Here is an 18,765-nt window from a genome sequence, read left to right as displayed (position 1 = left end):
AGGCAGGTCAGGTGGTCTGGTACTCCCATCTCTTAAAGAATTTTCCACAGTTTGTTGTAATCCACACAGTCAAAGGCTTTGGTGTAATCAATAAAGCAGAAGTAGATGTTTTTCTGGAACTCTCTTGCTTTTTCGATGATCCAACAGATGTTGGCAATTTGATCTCTGGTTCCTCTGCCTTTTCTAAATCCAGCTGGAACATCTGAAAGTTCGTGGTTCACATACTATTGAAGCCTGGCTTGGAGAGTTTTGAGCATTACTTTGCTAGCGTGTAAGATGAGTGCAATTTTGCGGTAGTTTGAACATTCTTTGGCGTTGCCTTTCTTTGGGATTGGGATGAAAACTGACCTTTTCCAGACCTGTGGCCACTGCTGAACTTCCAAATTTGCTGGCATATTGAGTGCAGCACTTTCACAGCATCAACTTTTAGGATTTGCAATAGCTCAACTGGAATTCCATCACCTCCACTAGCTTTTTTCGTAGTGATGCTTCCTAAAGCCCACTTGACTTTGCATTCTAGGATGTCTGGCTGTAGTTGAGTGACCACACCATCATGATTGTCTGGGTCGTGAAGATCTTTTTTGTATAGTTCTTCCATGTATTCTTGCCACCTCTTCTTAATATCTTCTGCTTCTGTTAGGTCCGTACCATGTCTGTCCTTTATTGCGCCCATCTTTGCATGAAATGTTCCCTTGGTATCTTTAATTTTCTTGAAAAGGTCGCTACTCTTTCCCATTCTATTGTTTTCCTCTATTTGTTTGCACTGATCGCTGAGGAAAGGCTTTCTTATCTCTTCTTGCTATTCTTTGAACTCTGCGTTCAAATGGGTATATCTTTCCTTTTCTCCTTTGCCTTTCGCTTCTCTTCTTTTCACAGCTATTTGTAAGGCCCCCTCAGATAACCATTTTGCCTTTTGGCACTTCTTTTTCTTGAGGATGGCCTAGATCACTGCCTCCTGTACAATGTCATGAACCTCCGTCCATAGTTCTTCAAGCACTCTGTCTATCAGATCTAATCTGTGAAATCTTTTTCTCACTTTCACTGTATAATCATAAGGGATTTGATTTAGATCATACCTGAATGGACTAGTGGTTTTCCCTACTTTCTTCAATTTAAGTCTGAATTTGGAAATAAGGAGTTCATGATCTGAGCCACGTGTGTGCACGTGTGTGCATATGTGTGTGTGCTGCATGCTATGTCACTTCAGTCATGTCTGACTCTTTGTGACCCTATGGACTATAGCCCTTCAGGCTCCTCTGCCCATGGGATTTTTCAAGCAAGAATACTGTAGTGGGCTGCCATTCCTTCTCCAGGGGATCTTCCCAACATAGAGTTCGAACCTGCATCTCTTATGTCTCCTGCATTGGCAAGCGGGTTCTTTACCTCTACGACCACCTGGGAAGCCCAGACTCCTTAACATGCATAAACTTAATTAGATCAGAATCCTTAGACTCTTGGTTATAAGAATCCCATATGCAGCTTTCCTGCTATCAGATTTTCTTTAGACTGAAGAGCCTGAAAGGGATCTTTGAATGCTTTCCTGATATCAGCCTTCTTCTGGAAATAACTATTCCTGTAGAGGATCCACTTTGGAGGGATTTGGAGTTTCAAAACTGAGCTTTAGACGAATTGCTGTAGTAATAATGGCAAAGATAAGAAGGATTATATAGACACTGATAATAACTAATATTTACTGACTGATAGTTATGTGCCGCCACATGCTAAAGTGCCTTATGTGCATCATCTCATACCCAGAGCAGGATACTTTTGCACAGCAGGTTCCATTTTCTTCCCATGAAAAAATAGATGAGCAAGCTTGCGAGACATATGTAATTTGCCCAGAGTTACCCAGCTCGGAATTGCCATGGCTGGGGATTCTACGCAAATCAGTTTGATTCTAAGACCTGAGTTTTTAACATGGCATTACAGTTTTTTTCTCTATAGGAGGCAAACTTTTTATGTAAAAAGCCAGATAGTAGGTATGTTAGGCTTTGTGAGCCAAAAGGCAAGACTGAGGCTATTTTCCAGGTAAAAGAGATAAAATAAGTTTCTAAGAATTTTTCATTGATGAAACTCAAATTTTTATTTGTGGACACTGAAATTTGAATTTCATATGCTTTTCCTATGTCAAGAAATATTATTATGTTTTATTATTTAATTATTTATTTTCAACCATTTGAGAATGCAAGAAACCATACATAAGAAAGCCAAGTGTGGGAGCACAGTAGTTTGCAGACTGCTATCTAGCTGAAATGTCCTTGGGTAGGCAGTTGTAGATGGAGTGAATAGGATGCTTAACCACCAGTTAAAGGAAAAATGGAACCCTGGGATTTCGGCTCAGAAAACTGAAAAGATGCTGAATGCCAAGAAGGAAAACTCTAGTCATGTTGCCATTCAGCTGAAGCTTCTCTGGTACAACCTTCAGAAGTATTACCCACCTTTGCTGTGAGTAGTGGAGTTTCCATTTTGAATTGAGCACTATGAAAAACTCTTACGGGAGAGTGGGCAGAATACTTGAAATTGGAACTTGCCTAGAAAATCTAGCATGTGTTTGTTTAGCTGTAGGTTAAGTTTAGATGTAATAATTAGTTTGGAACTCTGCCTGCTTCTCTCTCTTTCTGACTGTAACCCACTTGCTCAAGTAGAGGAAAGAAGGGGAAGAAAAGAAAGAGAGCCAAAGGAGAACAAAGAAGAGAAGAGAAAATAGAGAAGAGAAGAGAACATAACAGCACGGGTGGGTGTGCTAAGTTGCTTCAGTTGTGTCTGACTCTTTGCGACCCTATGGACTGGAGCCCACCAGGTTCCTGTGTTCATGGGATTCTCCAGGCAAGAAACTGGAATGGGTTGCCATTTCCTCCTCCAGGGGATCTTCCTGACCTAGGGATCGAACCCGGTCTCTTACATCTCCTGCATTGGCAGACGGGTTCTTTACCACTAGTGTCAGTTGGGAAGCCCATACTTATGGCACATATTTCCTTTATTCTGTGTTCAGGAACTCTAAGATGTCATCATATTCCTTGGGGAATTTACGTACTTACATAGTATTCTGGAATGCAGCCAACTGTAATGGAGGCCAAGTCATGGAGAGAAAAGACACTGAGAGGATATTCAGGACACGGCCTCCTCCCCATTTGGCTGGGTAACCTTCAGCAGGTGATTAACTACCTGGATCTCTGTGTCATCTTCTATAAAATGAGAGATGAACTCAAAATGTGGTAATCCTTATGAACTGAGACTCTTGGTTATCTCCAATTCAGGACTAGAAATTGCTTCTCTAGGAAAAATATCGTGAGCAGAGAGTACAAATAATGTAAGTGATCACATTTTGTCTTCCAATGCTAGAACAGTCTTAAAATAAATTCACTTTAAAAGAGATAAGCTCTTGGAATCCCTTGAGGACCCTGCATCAAATTTTAGGAAAGAATATCGGGCTCTTATAGTTAAGACTCAATACCAAATACATTAAACTAAATCAGAACACTGTAGTTAAGACCCACATGGTATCAGCTGAATCCAGGGGAAGAGTTAAGATGGCACAATAACAAGCTGAAGATACTAACGGATTTATATACATCACTAGGTAGCAAGCATGATGCTACCAACATGATGTGTTTTCGGATTTTAAGAATAAGTTGAAGTTGAAAAGAAGGATGTGATCAAAGGAATTGAGATTGAGTCTGGGCTCTGCCCTTACTAGCTGTGTGACCTTAGGGAAGTTTTTTAGTATTCCAAGCCTCAGTTTCCCATTTTTGCAACAGAGATAATATTTACTAGTCAGTGTTATGAGGGTTAGACTTGTCAATTCATTCATCTATTCAATGAACATTTCTTAAGTTTCCTCTATGTGCTTGATGCTAAAGATAAAAAAATATATAGCTCATGATAGTGTTCCTCAAGAAGCTCACACACAGATGAGAGCAGGGTGATAGGGCAGAAAGTGTTCATGAAGCAGTGTGCCAGTGGTTTGAGTTGGCTCCTGTGGGAACAAAAAGTAGTGATTCCCCAACCTGCCTGAAGAGAGTGAGGGACCCAAAAGAAATATAAGTAAAGTTGGAACTGAATATTGACGGATGAGTAGGGATTAGCCCAGGCAAAAGGAGAAGCAGCAGCATGTTTCAGGCAGAAGCAGCAGCAATGTAGAATATTTTGCAAACTCCTGGGAATTGTAGTGAGAGGAGTTTTGGCAAAGGAGGTGATTTCTGACACATGATTTAAGAGTTGTGTCATTTTTATTTAGTCCAGTTCTCAATCAGACAATTAAAGCAATCATCAGTACACTCATGTTAGTCACAGGTACCCTTCACATGACATGATGAGAATGGCACTTCAGATCTGTGGTCTTCCTCACCCAAACCCCAAAATTCCAATCTAACTGGGTAAAAGATATATGACAAACCCATGTGTGAAACCTCTAACCAGGAGCCCTCAAAAGGATTAAGGTAATCAAAAACAAAGAAAGTCTGGAAACTGTTATTGGCCAGAGAAGGCTAAGGACACTGCATGACTAAATGTATGGTATTCTGCATGGAATCCTGAAACAGAAAAGGATGTTAGGTAAAATTTAGTGACATCCAAATAGTATATAGTTTAACTAAAAATGATTGGGACTTCCCTAATGGTCCAGTGGCTCAAACTCTGTGCTCCCAATGCAGGGGGCCCAGGTTCAATCCCTGGTCAGGAAACTAGATCTGACATGCTGCAATGAAGATTGAAGATCCCATGTGCCACAACTAAGGCGTGATGCAGCCAAATAAGTAAGAGTTAAAAAGAGTTAAATGGAGTTAACGAGTTAACTGGAGTGGGTTGCCATTTCCTTCTCTAGGCGATTTTCCCAACCCAGGGATCGAACCTGTGTCTCCTGCGTTTCCTATCTTGTAGTTGGATTCTTTACCCATTGGGCCATTAGGGAAGCCTAATAAATAGATGTATAGAAAAAAAGAAAAGGAATCTCTCTTAAAAAAAGTAATGATTACTAATCTTGATTCCTTAGTAATGACAAATGTACCATGGTTATGGACGATGTTAGCAACAGGGAAAACTGAATGAGGGATATATGGGAACTTCTAAATATTATCTTTGCTACAAAAAAGTAAGCCTAAAATTATTCTGAATATAAAAAGTTTATTTTAAAAAACAATATTCTACCACAATATTCTACTGTCTTTGAGCACATTTCATAACCTTACCATTATCTGGGAGAGGAATCTGCAAGTCTTCTTTCAGTATAAGCTGTGCTGAGACAAATGAATATTTGTGAGATCAGCTCTCATTAAACCTTATTGAAGGTCAAAGAGAAACTGAGCAAGTTAGGAAGAGGTCCTTGGGTTTAAAATTCCTGTGAACTCTTTTTATCTGACACTTATTTTGATGTGATCATGTTGTAATCTTCCTTCTGACATCTTAGACTCTGGGAAAAGGTCAGCAGAGCACTTTTCAGTTATCTTCATAGATCCTATCCTATAATTGGAGGGAAAGTTTTACAAAATTAAGGAAAACAAATCATCTACAGTGGGAAAGCTTGGGAGTTCCCTGGTGGTGTAGTGGTTAGGATTCTGGGCATTCATTGCTGTGGCCTGGGTCCAGCCCCTGGTTGGGGGAACTGAAATCTGACAACCTGCACTGCTTGGCGAAAAAGAAAAAGAAAAAATTACAGCAGGTGTGGGCAAGTTAAATGCAGTATGGTGGGATGGAGGACCCCAACACAGGAAGGAACAGGAAGGGGTTGCAGGCTCGGCTTGGGCAGACCACTGCTCTGTCTCCTCATCTACATTATAAAATGAGGACTTTGGAGTTTTCTTTTCTCTTTCTAGCTCTAATATTCTAGGATTCATTTTTTAGACAGTTGAAAACATGTTCGAGAGCATGGCATCTTTTTTCACATGACTGAATATCTGCAGAGCCAAGAGGAATTCCTAAACCCTGATTTAACACAATTACATATATTTTGAAAGGCAATTTATTTTTCAAACTAATGAATTTGGATGGTTCAGCCTAATGCAGCATATTTTCACAGAATTAGCAAATCTATCCACCTCTTCTTTGGGTTTGCTTATATCAGCTGAGGTAGTTTTACGTCAAGTTTGTTTCTTTTTTCCTTTCCAGAGTTTCCCTTTCAAAGTATATATTTCTCAGAGTCCTCCTGTGGCCTAACTGCGGAGCACAGTCAGGTCTCCCTGCCTCCTCCCTTCCCCTCAGGATATAGCTACAGGCCTAATGGAAAGATCACTCTTTTAGACCTGAATGTCTCAAAAGACCTGGAATTTAGCCCTTATTCTCCCACTAATTTCCACTGAGGCCCTAGGCAGTGACTTTTCTTTTCTGAGTATCAATTTCCTTATCTATATAGTCAAGAATAAACTACATCCTCCCCAGGGCTCCTCCTGGAGATGGATAAATATGTCTCATTCCAGAGAAGCCTAGGAAGGGAGGGGAAAAGCTTCACTCATTTATTCATTTTGTCAATCATTTCCTTAATCATTTATTGATTTCACTCTTCATACACTCAAATATATAGAGGGACCCATGTTTAGTTAACCCTATTTAGTTAGTTCCTATCAAGAAGCTCATATTTAAGTAGAAAAAACAAAGAACACTACAATTCAGTGTAATAAAAGTATATGGAAGATACGGAGTTGCCTAGAAGAGGAATAACTACCTCTATCTGGTCAACCTGGGAACACTGTCTCTGTTTCAGAATGTTCGCACTTACTGTTCACTTGTTCTGTCATACTCTTCTCCCCAGACATACTCATGGCTTGCTGTGCCACTTAAGCCAATTTTCTGCTTAAAATTCCCCCTTTGGTGAAGCTTTCTTCTACTACCCCGTCTCTCCCTTATTGTGCTTCATTTTTTTGTTGTTTTGTTTTGTTTTCAATTTGCTTCATCATATTACATATTCAGTTATTTATTTGTCTTCTGCTTGTCTATTAGATGTAAACTTACAGGAGGGCAGGAACTTCTTTCCTGTTGATCACAAAATCTCCAGTACTAGCTCTGTATCTTGAGAATATTTGTTAAATGCTAAATGAGTGAATGAATGGTGAGTGATGCACAAAAGCTTCCTGGAGGAGATAGGTGCTAATTCAGCTGAACAATGGAAAGCATGAATAGGAGTTACCAGGGAAAGGGACAGAGAAAACACGAATTCTAGATAGAAGAAAAGTGTGAGCAGAAGCCTATAGGGATGAGGAGGCTTGGATTGTTACCCAAATGGCAAACAGTTTGGTGCTACTGAAGTTTAGGATGAGATGGTGATGTGAGTGACCAGCCATGAAGCTGGAGATGTCAGCAGATGGATCACATATGACTGTGCATGTGCCAAGCAAGGAAGGAGAGTGCTGGGTAATGAGGGTGAGGAGCTTTTGAAAAAAACCCAGAATCCCCTTATTTTCTCAAATCATATTATGACTTTTCTTTCAAATCCCCATCAACTCCAATCCCCTTCTACTGGCATTCCTTTGGGCGGGAGTTTTTCAAACATTTTTAACTATGCGCCTCAGTAAGAAATAAATTAAACATGGTGTCCCAGTTCATAGATAAATTGATGGATAATAGGTAGATATGTGGATCACAACAAACTGTGGAAAATTCTTAAAGAGATGGGAATACCAGACCGCCTGACCTGCCACCTGAGAAATCTGTATGCAGGTCAACAAGCAACAGTTAGAACTGGACATGGAACAACAGACTGGTTCCAAATCGGGAAGGGAGTGCATCAAGGCTGTATATTGTCACCCTGCTTATTTAACTTACATGCAGAGTACATCATGAGAAACGCTGGACTGGATGAAGCACAAGCTGGAATCAAGATTGCTGGGAGAAATATCAATAACCTCAGATATGCAGATGACAGCACCCTTATGGTAGAAAGCAAAGAGGAACTAAAGAGCCTCTTGATGAAAGTGAAAGAAGAGAGTGAAAAAGGTGGCTTAAACTCAACATTCAGAAAACAAAGATCATGGCATCCTGTCCCATCACTTCATGGCAAATAGATGGGGAAACAATGGAAACAGTGACAAACTTTATTATTTTGGGCTCCAAAATCACTGTAGATGGTGATTGCAGCCATGAAATTAAAAGGTGCTTGCTCCTTGGAAGAAAAGTTATGACCAACCTAGATAGCATATTAAAAAGCAGAGACATTACTTTGCCAACAAAGGTCCGTCTAGTGAAAGCTATGGTTTTTCCAGTAGTCATGTATGGATGTGAGAGTTGGACTCTAAAGAAAGCTGAGCACAGAAGAATTGATGTCTTTGAACTGTGGTGTGGAGAAGACTCTTGGGAGTGTCTTGGACTGCAAGGAGATCCAACCAGTCCATCCTAAAGGAGATCAGTCCTGGGTGTTCACTGGAAGGACTGATGTTGAAGCTGAAATTCCAATACTTTGGCCACTTGATGGGAAGAACTGATTCATTAGATAAGACCCTGATTCTGGGAAAGATTGAAGTTGAAAGAAGAGGATGACAGAGGATGAGATGGTTGGATGACATCACCGACTCAATGGACATGAGTTTGAGTAAACTCCAGGAGTTGGTGATGAACAGGGAGGCCTGGCATGCTGCAGTCCATGGGATCACAAAGAGTTGGACACAACTGAGTGATTGAACTGAACTGAACTGAGATGGATATGTGAATAGATAGATATTGAATACAACTCCATGCAACCTATTCTATTTTATTCTACTATGTGTGTGAAAATTAAAGTGTTAGTCACTCAGTCTGGTCTGACTCTTTGCAACCCCATGGACTGTAGCCTGCCAGGCTACTGTGTCCATGGAATTCTCTAGACAAGAATACTGGAGTGGGTAGCCAGTCCCTTCTCCAGGGGATCTTCCCAACCCAGGTATTGAACCTAGGTCTCCTGCATTGGAGGCAGAGTCTTTACCATCTAAGTCAGTAGGGAAGCCTCTATTCTACCCTATTCTATTCTAATTGATTTTTAAAATGTAGCTGCTCTTGCTAAACTGATTTCTCTACCCACTGTTTTCAAACTCACCTGTAACTGGATAATGATATAAACATATATACACACATACGTACAGAGACACAAATATATACACAAGATGTAAACAAATATATATATGCATATATATATATATTTTTTTTTTTTTAACTGAGAATTATCTTCAAGAAAGTCTAAGCAATACTGCTTTATGATCCAAAGCCCAGGCCCAGACGTTTCTGCATCAGAGAGCACACCCCAGGCAAATATCACTCAGATCCCATGCTGTGAGTATTCTGTGATGAAGAGCTAGGCCAGTTAATGGCCCTTGCCTTCAGCAGCCAAAACTCAAGGAGCAGCTGCCTTGTGATAGTGTGCTCCTGAGCGTTGTCTTTCAAGGCATAGATATATTAAATGAGTTCTTAAAATGACCTGATTCCTGGCAGGAAGCTCGAGGGGATGTGCGAGAATTTCTTGTGAAGATCATCTTTGTTGATATCGGTCATCCTTGTGAAAAGGCATTAGTAGACTTGCATTTGTCTGGCATGGTTGGAGTCTGCCTGGTTTATGAATTGTTGATTTTAACTTACAGTAAGATAGATTTTTGCAATAAAGCTTTGCCTACAGCAGCCGGAGGCCTTCCAGATCACCTTTACTGAGGGAGAAGATGATGTACCAATGGGAAAGAACATAGCATTGTGAATTTGAAGACCTGGGGTTGAGTGTAAGACTTTCTTCCTGGGTGGCCATGGGCAAGTCATCTAACGTCTTCAGACTCAACTTCCTTACACATATAACAGGAGTAGTGATAACTTCCTTTGATGTCACAAAGGCATTTTGGAGATTAAAAAAAAAAAATACGTGTGTTAAAGTAGTGCTTTGCAATATCCCACACTCTTATACAAATGATAATGGTTTCTATTGAACGTGAATGACAATAAGTAATAAATACCTTCCAAGCAATAATAAAACTATCATCTTACAAAAGAGGAAACATAGATTAAAAGCTTGATAAATGAAACAGCAATAAGTGATGATGCCAGGATTCAAACTCAGGCCATTCTGTTTTAAAGTCCTTGCTGTGAGCCATAGCTGTTGGAAAATTGGCATTTCAGAGAATGGATGGGCTCCAAGGCTGCATGATCCTTGATGGAGAGGCATTGCTGCCTGTTTCTTAGTTCTGGCAGGGGCTGGTAGAGAGAACACACTCTCTGTTGGTTGAAAATAAATAGTGTCACTTATCCTCCTCTTCCTCTTTCTTTTTGGGATTCTTTAATTATTGTTGTAATTCTTTTTTGGATGCAAAATTTGCTCCGTCAGCCCACATAGCTCACTGTCACATTTGGAGTAGCAAATAAACAAGCAAAGGATGGGCTGGCTTCAACAATAAAATTTGTTCATGTTAAAAATATATAATTAACCAAATGCCCGTTTTGTCCATTTTTAAATATGGACATCAACAAGGAACACAAGACATCAAAAAGTCACACAACAAAGGCTCACACTACCACTGCATTTTCACACTGCTAAAATGAACTTGAAGACTGAAATTGTTGTCAAGCTTAGTTGAACTCAATTTGAAACAAGCTTATTTGGAATTTTCTGCCTTTCCTATAAAAGGTAGAAATCAGGGCTTCCCTAGTGGCTCAGTGGTAAAGATTCCACCTGCCAGTGCAGGAGACATGGGTTCAATTTCGGGTTGGAAAGATCCCCTGGAGAAGGAAATGGCAACTCACTCTAGTATTCTTGCCTGGGAAATCCTACGGGCAGAGGAGCCTGGTGGAGTACAGTCCATGGAGTCGCAAAAGAGTTGGACATGACTTAGCGACTAAAGAACAATAACAACAAAGGTAGAGATTAGAGCCTTGTAGTTAAGACTTCTACCTGTATTTACTGTGAGCACACTACAGGGAAGTCACTAGAGCCATTCCTTGGTTTCTAAGGGGTACTGGTTCGAGGACCTCCCCCCACCCTCCCAGGCACAAAAATCCAAGGATGTTCAAGTCCCTCATATAAAATGGTGTAGTATTTGCATATAACTTAAGCACATCTTCTCATGTACTTTAAATCATCTCTGTATTACTTCTAATACCTACTACAATGTAAATGCTATGTAGATAGTTGTTAGTATGCAGCAAATTCAAGTTTTGCTTTTTGAACTTTCTGGAATTTTTTCCTAGTGTCTTCTATCCACAGTTATTTGAATCCACCCACTGAAACCCATGAATATGGAGGGCCCGCTTTACAGGAATCTTCTAGGACTGCCGCAATGAAGTATCTCAGGCAAAGTGGCTTAAACACCAGAAACTTATTTTCTCTTAAGTCTAGACCAAAGTTCAAGCATCTGCAGGGTTATTTTTTTCTGAATGCTTTTTTTCTTGGCTTGCATATTAAGTGTTTTCTATGTCTTCACATTTGTGTGTCTGTGTCCGAATCTCCTCTCCTTATAAGCACACCAGATAGACTGGATTAGGGCCTACCCTCGTTTCACCTTGATTATCTATTTAAAGACCCTGACTCCACTGGAATGGACATGTACACACTGCTATATTTTAAATGGATAACCGACAAGGATCTACTGTAGAGTACATGGAACTCTGCTCAATGTTATGTGGCAGCCTGGATGGGAGGGGAGTTTGGGAGAGAATGTGTGTGCATATGTGTGTGCATGCTCAATTGCTAAGTCGTGTCTGACTCTGCGATCCCTTTGCCTGCCAGACTCCTCTGTCCATTTAATTCTCCAGGCAAGAATACTGGAGTGTGTTGCCATTTCCTATTGCTGAGGATCTTCCCAACCCAGGGATCAAATCCACATCTCCTCCATCTCCTGCATTGGCAGGTAGATTCTTTACCACTGTGACACCTGGGCAGAATGGATATATGTATATGTATGGCTGAGTCCCTTTACAGTTCACCTGAAACTAACACAACATTGTTAATTGACTAGACCCCAGTATAAAATATTTTTTTAAAATAAAGACTCTAACTCCAAATATCATCACATGCTGAGGTAGTGGGATTTAGAAATCCAACATATGAATTTGGAGGTAGAGTGAGTGGGCAGGGACATACAATTCAGTCCGTTATAGTCACAAAGTAGGACACAATTTAAAAAAAATGAAAAATAGATCTATAAATGACACTTCCAAGCTTTAATAAAAATCTTAGGACCTGTAAATGAAAGGTAGAAAAACAAAATTATTTAAGTTTGTGTATTTTTCACTTTCAGCTAAGGGATTTATTTTAATTCCTTTTCATGCTTCTGTTAACATAGTCCCTTTAACATTTAGAAGTAGTGGCTTGTTTCCCAAGGAAAGGGGTTATTTGATGACATTGGTGATATGTAGGTTCTCACTTCATTCTGTGAGAACCATGCACTGCACAGACACATGTACTTCTCACGGGAGCCAGGAAGAAGAAGAGAAATATTTCACCATCAAAGGGAAAACTACCAGCAGTCAGATTGATTTTGTGTTCCTCTAGAGCCTACTGGATTCAGAGTTGAAGGCAGGACCTTGTGGAGGCTTCAGATAAAGCTTATGCTTGTGGGTAGGACCTCTACCCAAGCTAACGTGATACCCACCTCTCTGTCTAGACTTCATTGCCTGAGAATATTCTCCAGACTGGTCATCTGACTCAGCCTGCCTTCTTGTCTCCCAAGTAGTTATGCCATTTCTTTTCTTCCTTTGTATTTCTTTAAGTCTGATGAAGTATAATTTACATAGAGTAAAATTCACCCCTTACTTTAGGTATACAGTTTGTAGGGTTTTGAAAAATGTATATATTATATACTTGCACCATACTTAAGATACAGATGATATCTGCCCACCTCTGAAACATCTTTATTACTCTTTTGCAATCTTTTTTAAATGTTTAAATAGCATTGAAAAGTGAAACCATCTGGGCCACCTGGTAAGGATGTGAGCTGGAATTCAACTCCTCTAACAGATATTAGACTATTGAGGTTATCTACTTCTCTTTTATTTAGCTCTGAAAGGTTGTGTCTTTCAAGGAGTTGGTCTATTTATCATCACATTTATTGGAATAAAGTTGTTTAAGATGGTCCCCTAGTATCCTTTTCATGTCTTGGAGTTGTAATGATGTTTCCTCTTTCACTTCTGCTATTGGTCATTTGTGTCTTTTTTATTTGATCAGTCTGATTAGAGGTTTATCAGTTTTATAGATAAAAACTGCATTGAGCACGTAAGATAACACAAAGGCAAGCAGATTAGATGGTTTTAAGAGTTTGCCTTGTAATTCCAGGATGCTCTTCAAACAAGCAATTGCTGAAGTATGAAGGAACACTAGTAAAAAATTGGTTTCAAAGATGAACCACCAGTCATGGCTATGATGATGATTATAAGTATCTTAATAATAAATAAGGTTTTGTGTTTGTTATAGTCAGTCTTTGTGATTAGCAGTTTCTGTGGATTATTTCACAACTATTTTAATTTGACATTTTACATATAAAAATGAGATAATAAGTACCCCAAACCTACATTAAGCACAAACACTATCTACACGTTTCATATACTTTCCATTCATGGTTACTTTTTTTGAAGGAGGGAAAGGCAGGTAAGTTTATTTATTTTTTAAAAGTTATTTATTTAGACTGTACTGGGTCTCTGTTGCTTTGCATGGGCCATTGCTGGTATTGTTTCTGTTACAGGTGGTGAAGCTTCTCATTGCAGTGGCTTCTCTTGTGGAGCACAGGCTCTAGAGTGCAGGCTCAGTAGTTGTGGTGCAGGGGCTTAGTTGCCCCACAGTATGTGGAATCTTCCTGACTGACCCATGTCCCCTGCATTAGCAGGTAGATTCTTAACCAGTGAACCACCAGAGAAGTCCCAGGAGATTTACTCATGGGATGCAGAACAGTGCTATTGCTATATGATTAGATAGTATCTTACTCAAGCATCAAAGTAGAAAAATAGCAAATGAGTGAAAACCAGTTAATGATCCACAGTCCCTCTTCTGAAACTATATGGTCATATGTGTCTTATGTGTTCTGAATTTTCATACTTTATAAAGATGAGACGGTGCATGTGTTCTCCTTTGACACCCTCAGTGGGGATCTGGGGCAGAATCTCATAATCAAATACACTGGAAAGAAAATGACCATAAATAACCTCACAGAATTTGCTGCCAAATGAGTTACTCCAAAATGCTGTTTTTCAAAGACTCTCTTTGGATTTTGAGACTGAAGATAAGGAAGGATTATAAGCATACATGGTCAAAATGGCCCATGAAAAATATTCCAAATCTGCCATAAAAAAAAAAAATGGTATATTGGTCTTGTGTATAGTGTTTCATCTTTCCACTGGAAAGTTGGCTTTCCTGGAGGAACAGCCAATTAATTGTTCCTCCAGGGTAGAACAGACTGCTCTTGCTTTAGTTGAGTACCATATGAAGTTACTGGCTTGCATTTAGGGTCCCATGTTGAATGAAAATTATGCTTTCTCTCTTTATCTTTTGGCCAAGCTCATATAGTTGAATTTGAGGAAATTAAATCAATGTATGTTTGATACAATTGTACCATAGTGTACTTACTTGAACAGTTTTACATGAGCCAACAGGAATAGACAAGAATAAAAATAAACACTGGTGCCAAACTACAGCCTTCTGAAGCAGCAACACATTTATAAGAAGTTAAAATATATGCATAGAGATGGCAGAAGATGATGTATTCCGAGGTCTGTACAGAAGCATGTTAATGTGACAACACAAGCTAATGAATTGGTGGTATCCAATGTGTTAGCACTTCTTTGAGGTTTTGTACTGCCATTTTTAAAATAATCCAAATATATTTTAAAAATGAAATCTGTATCAAATTCCCTAATACAGTTTGTCTCCATGATTTATTCTAGTTATAGACAATAACATAGCAACAATAATAAAAAAAATAACACGTTGATCATAATGAACATTTCTTGAGTACTTCAGTTCAGTTCAGTCGCTCACTCATGTCCGACTCTTTGTGACCCCATGGACTGCAGCATGCGAGGCCTCCCTGTCCATCACCAACTCCTGGAGTCTACCTATACTCATGTCCATCGAGTCACTGATGCCATCCAGCCATCTCATCCTCTGTCGTCCCCTTCTCCTCCTGCCCCCAATCCTTCCCAGCATCAGGGTCTTTTCTGATGTGTCAACTCTTCGCATCAGGTGGCCAAAGTATTGGAGTTTCAACTTCAACATCAGTCCTTCCAATGAACACCCAGGACTGATCTCCTTTAGGATGGACTGGTTGGATCTCCTTGCAGGCCAAGGGACTCTCAAGAGTCTTACCAACACCACAGTTCAAAAGCATCAATTCTTCAGTGCTCAGCTTTCTTCACAGTCCAGCTCTCACATCCATACATGACTACTGGAAAAACCATAGCTTTCACTAGACGGACCTTTGTTGGCAAAGTAATGTCTCTGCTTTTTAATATGCTATCTAGGTTGGTCATAACTTTCCTTCCAAGGAGTAAGTGTCTTTTAATTTCATGGCTGCAATCACCATCAGCAGTGATTTTGGAGCCCCCCAAAATAAAGTCTGACACTGTTTCCACTGTTTCCCCATCTATTTGCCATGAAGTGATGGGACCAGATGCCATGATCTTAGTTTTCTGAATGTTGAGCTTTAAGCCAACTTTTTCACTCTCCTCTTTCACTTTCATCAAGAGGCTTTTTAGTTCTTCTTCACTTTCTGCCATAAGGGTGGTGTCATCTGCATATCTGAGGTTATTGATATTTCTCCCGGCAATCTTGATTCCAGCTTGTGCTACTTCCAGCCCAGTGTTTCTCATGATGTACTCTGCATATAAGTTAAATAACTAGGGTGACAATATACAGCCTTGAAGTACTCCTTTTCCTATTTGGAACCAGTCTGTTGTTCCATCTCCAGTTCTAACTGTCGCTTCCTGACCTGCATACAGGTTTCTCAAGAGACAGATCAGATGGTCTGGTATTCCCATCTCTTTCAGAATTTTCCACACTTTATTGTGATCCACACAGTTAAAGGCTTTGGCACAGTCAATAAAGCAGAAATAGATGTTTTTCTGGAACTCTCTTGCTTTTTCGATGATCCAGTAGATGTTGGCAATTTGATTTCTGGTTCCTCTGCCTTTTCTAAAACCAGCTTGAACATCTGGAATTTCACGGTTCACGTGTTGCTTAAGCCTGGCTTGGAGAATTTTAAGCATTACTTTACTAGCATGTGAGATGAGTGCAATTGTGAGGTAGTGTGAGCATTCTTTGGCATCACCTTTCTTTGGGATTGGAATGAAAACTGACCTTTTCCAGTCCTGTGGTCACTGCTGAGTTTTCCAAATTTGCTGGTATATTGAGTACAGCACTTTCACAGCATCATCTTTCAGGATTTGAAATAGCTCAACTGGAATTCCATCACCTCCACTAGCTTTGTTTGTAGTGATGCTTTCTAAGGCCCATTTGACTTCACATTCCAGGATATCTGGCTCTAGGTGAGTGATCACACCATCGTGATTATCTGGGTCATGAAGATCTTTTTTGTACAGTTCTTCTGTGTATTCTTGCCACCTCTTCTTAATATCTTCTGCTTCTGTTAGGTCCATACAATTTCTGTCCTTTATCGAGCCCATCTTTGCATGAAATGTTCCCTTTGTATCTCTAATTATCTTTAAGAGATCTCTAGTCTTTCCCAATCTGTTGTTTTCCGCTATTTCTTTGCATTGATAGCTGAGGAAGTCTTTCTTATCTCTCCTTGCTATTCTTTGGAACTCTGCATTCAGATGGGAATATCTTTCCTTTTCTCCTTTGCTTTTCGCTTCTCTTCTTTTCACAGCTATTTGTAAGGCCTCCTCAGACAGCCATTTTGCTTTTTTGCATTTCTTTTCGATGGAGATGGTCTTAATCCCTGTCTCCTGTACAATGTCACGAACCTCTGTCCATAGTTCATCAGGCACTCTGTCTATCAGATCTAGTCCCTTAAATCTATTTCTCACTTCCACTGTATAATCATAAGGGATTTGATTTAGGTCATACCTGAATGGTCTAGTGGTTTTCCATATTTTCATCAATTTAAGTCTGAATTTGGCAATAAGGAGTTCATGATCTGAGCCACAGGCTGCTCCCGGTCTTGTTTTTGCTGACTGTGTAGAGCTTCTCCATCTTTGGCTGCAAAGAATATAATCAATCTGATTTCGGTATTGACCTGCTTACTATATGCCAAATACTGTTGTATATGCTTAAGACATTAATTCATTTAACATTCATTTATTCTTTCAACAAATACTTACCAAGCATTTGCTTTCCTTAGACATTATTTGGGGGCTTCCCAGGAGGCGCTAGCAGTAAAGAACTCACCTGCAATGCAGGAGACATAAGATACTTGGGTTTGTTCCCTGAGTTGGGAAGATCCTCTGGAGAAAGAAATGGCAACCCACTTCAGAATTCTTGCGTAGAGAGTCCCATGGACAGAAGACCCTGGTGGGCTACAGTCCACAGCGTCGCAAAAAGCTGGACACGATCGAAAGGACTTAACACACAGACACGCAGACATTGCTTTAGGTCTGATACTCAAGTAGGAGACATTTTGCCTTCCAGGGGACACTGGGCAGTATTTGGAGACGTTGTGTTTGTTATAACTGGGGAAGTATTATTGGCATCTAATGGACAGAGGTCAGGGATGCTTTTAAACTTCTTACAATGCAGGGCAGCACTCACAGGAAAGAAGTGTCCTGCCCTAAAAGTCAATAGTGCTGCAGTTGAGAAACCCTGTTCTGGGAGACAGAGACACAACAGTGAAAAAAGTAGATAAAATGTCTGCCTTCATGGAACTTGTATTGCAAAAAGGAGAAACAATCCCTTTTAAAGGTAACGATCAATTGTCTTAGAAGGTGGTGAAGGTTTTCTACTATGAAGGAAAAAAAACTGGGGAAGGAGGATATAGGAAGTGTGTGTGTGTGTGTGTGTGTGTGTGTGTGTGTGTGTGTGTGTATGTATATGTGTGGTTGACAGCAGGATGGGAAGTTGGACATTTAAATAGTATTTAGGAAAGACCTTGCGTAAGAGGTGACTTGGGAAGAAAGTCTTATAGGGTGAGGGGGCCTGTATGTGGATACCTGGGGAAGAATTATTTCCAGGCAGAGGGTTGCCAGAGGGAAAGGACCCAGATAAGAAACAGCAAAGAGAACACTGAGACCTAAGGAGAGCATAGGAGGGGACACAGGGTAAGAGGGATGAGGGAGGGACATTGTGTAGGGTTTGTAGACAGGTGTAAGGATTTGAGTTTCCTCTGAGTGAGAAGGGAAGCCATGGCAGAGTTTGTTTTTGTTTTAAACTAGATAAATAATATTTTAATATAATCTTTCTTTAAATACAAATTATGCTTACTATCACAATGAATATGATATCAAAATTTAATTTTTCAAAATTTTAAAGGTAATATTGACAACACTGTACCTGAGGCACAAGGAAAAATGCGAGCCACTGTGCATAGTTGGCTCTTGAACAACCCAGAGTTTAGTTGCACCAACCATCCAGATAGTAGAAAATCTACATGTAACTTTACAGTGGACCTTCTCTATTGGTGCTTCTGTATCCGTGGATTCAACCAACCAAGGATGGTGTAATACTGTAGTATTCACTGTTGAAAAAAACTTTGGTAGAGTTTTGAGCTAAGGAGTATCATGAGCTGTTTTATATTTCTAAAGGATCCTACTGACCACTGCATTGAGAATTTGACCACTGAGGTCCAAGGACTGAAACAAAGAGCCCATTAAGTATCCATGGCAACAATCCAGTGAGAGACTGTAGGAGCTTAAACAAGGGTTCCAGCAGTTACAGGTGAGGGGTGGTTGGAT

The 18,765-nt window shown here is 40.0% G+C and overlaps 1 long non-coding RNA gene across 2 annotated transcripts in view; it reads left to right on the top strand.

Annotated features, from left to right (window-relative positions):
- Positions 1-3,038: 3,038 nt before the first annotated feature.
- Positions 3,039-18,765, top strand: part of LOC145511222 (uncharacterized) — a 257,499-nt gene continuing 241,772 nt past the window's right edge. The window contains exon 1 of one of the 2 annotated variants that reach the window (XR_014057675.1): positions 3,039-3,310. This is a non-coding gene — a long non-coding RNA (uncharacterized LOC145511222). The remainder of the gene's footprint in view (positions 3,311-18,765) is intronic. The other variant, XR_014057674.1, reaches the window with a different exon arrangement.

The sequence above is a fragment of the Giraffa tippelskirchi genome, chromosome 6 (genome assembly GCF_054371585.1).
Source record: "Giraffa tippelskirchi isolate mGirTip1 chromosome 6, T2T-mGirTip1v1.2.pri, whole genome shotgun sequence".
In the NCBI taxonomy this organism is placed as follows: Eukaryota; Metazoa; Chordata; class Mammalia; order Artiodactyla; family Giraffidae; genus Giraffa; species Giraffa tippelskirchi.
This window is presented reverse-complemented; position numbering and strand designations above follow the sequence as displayed.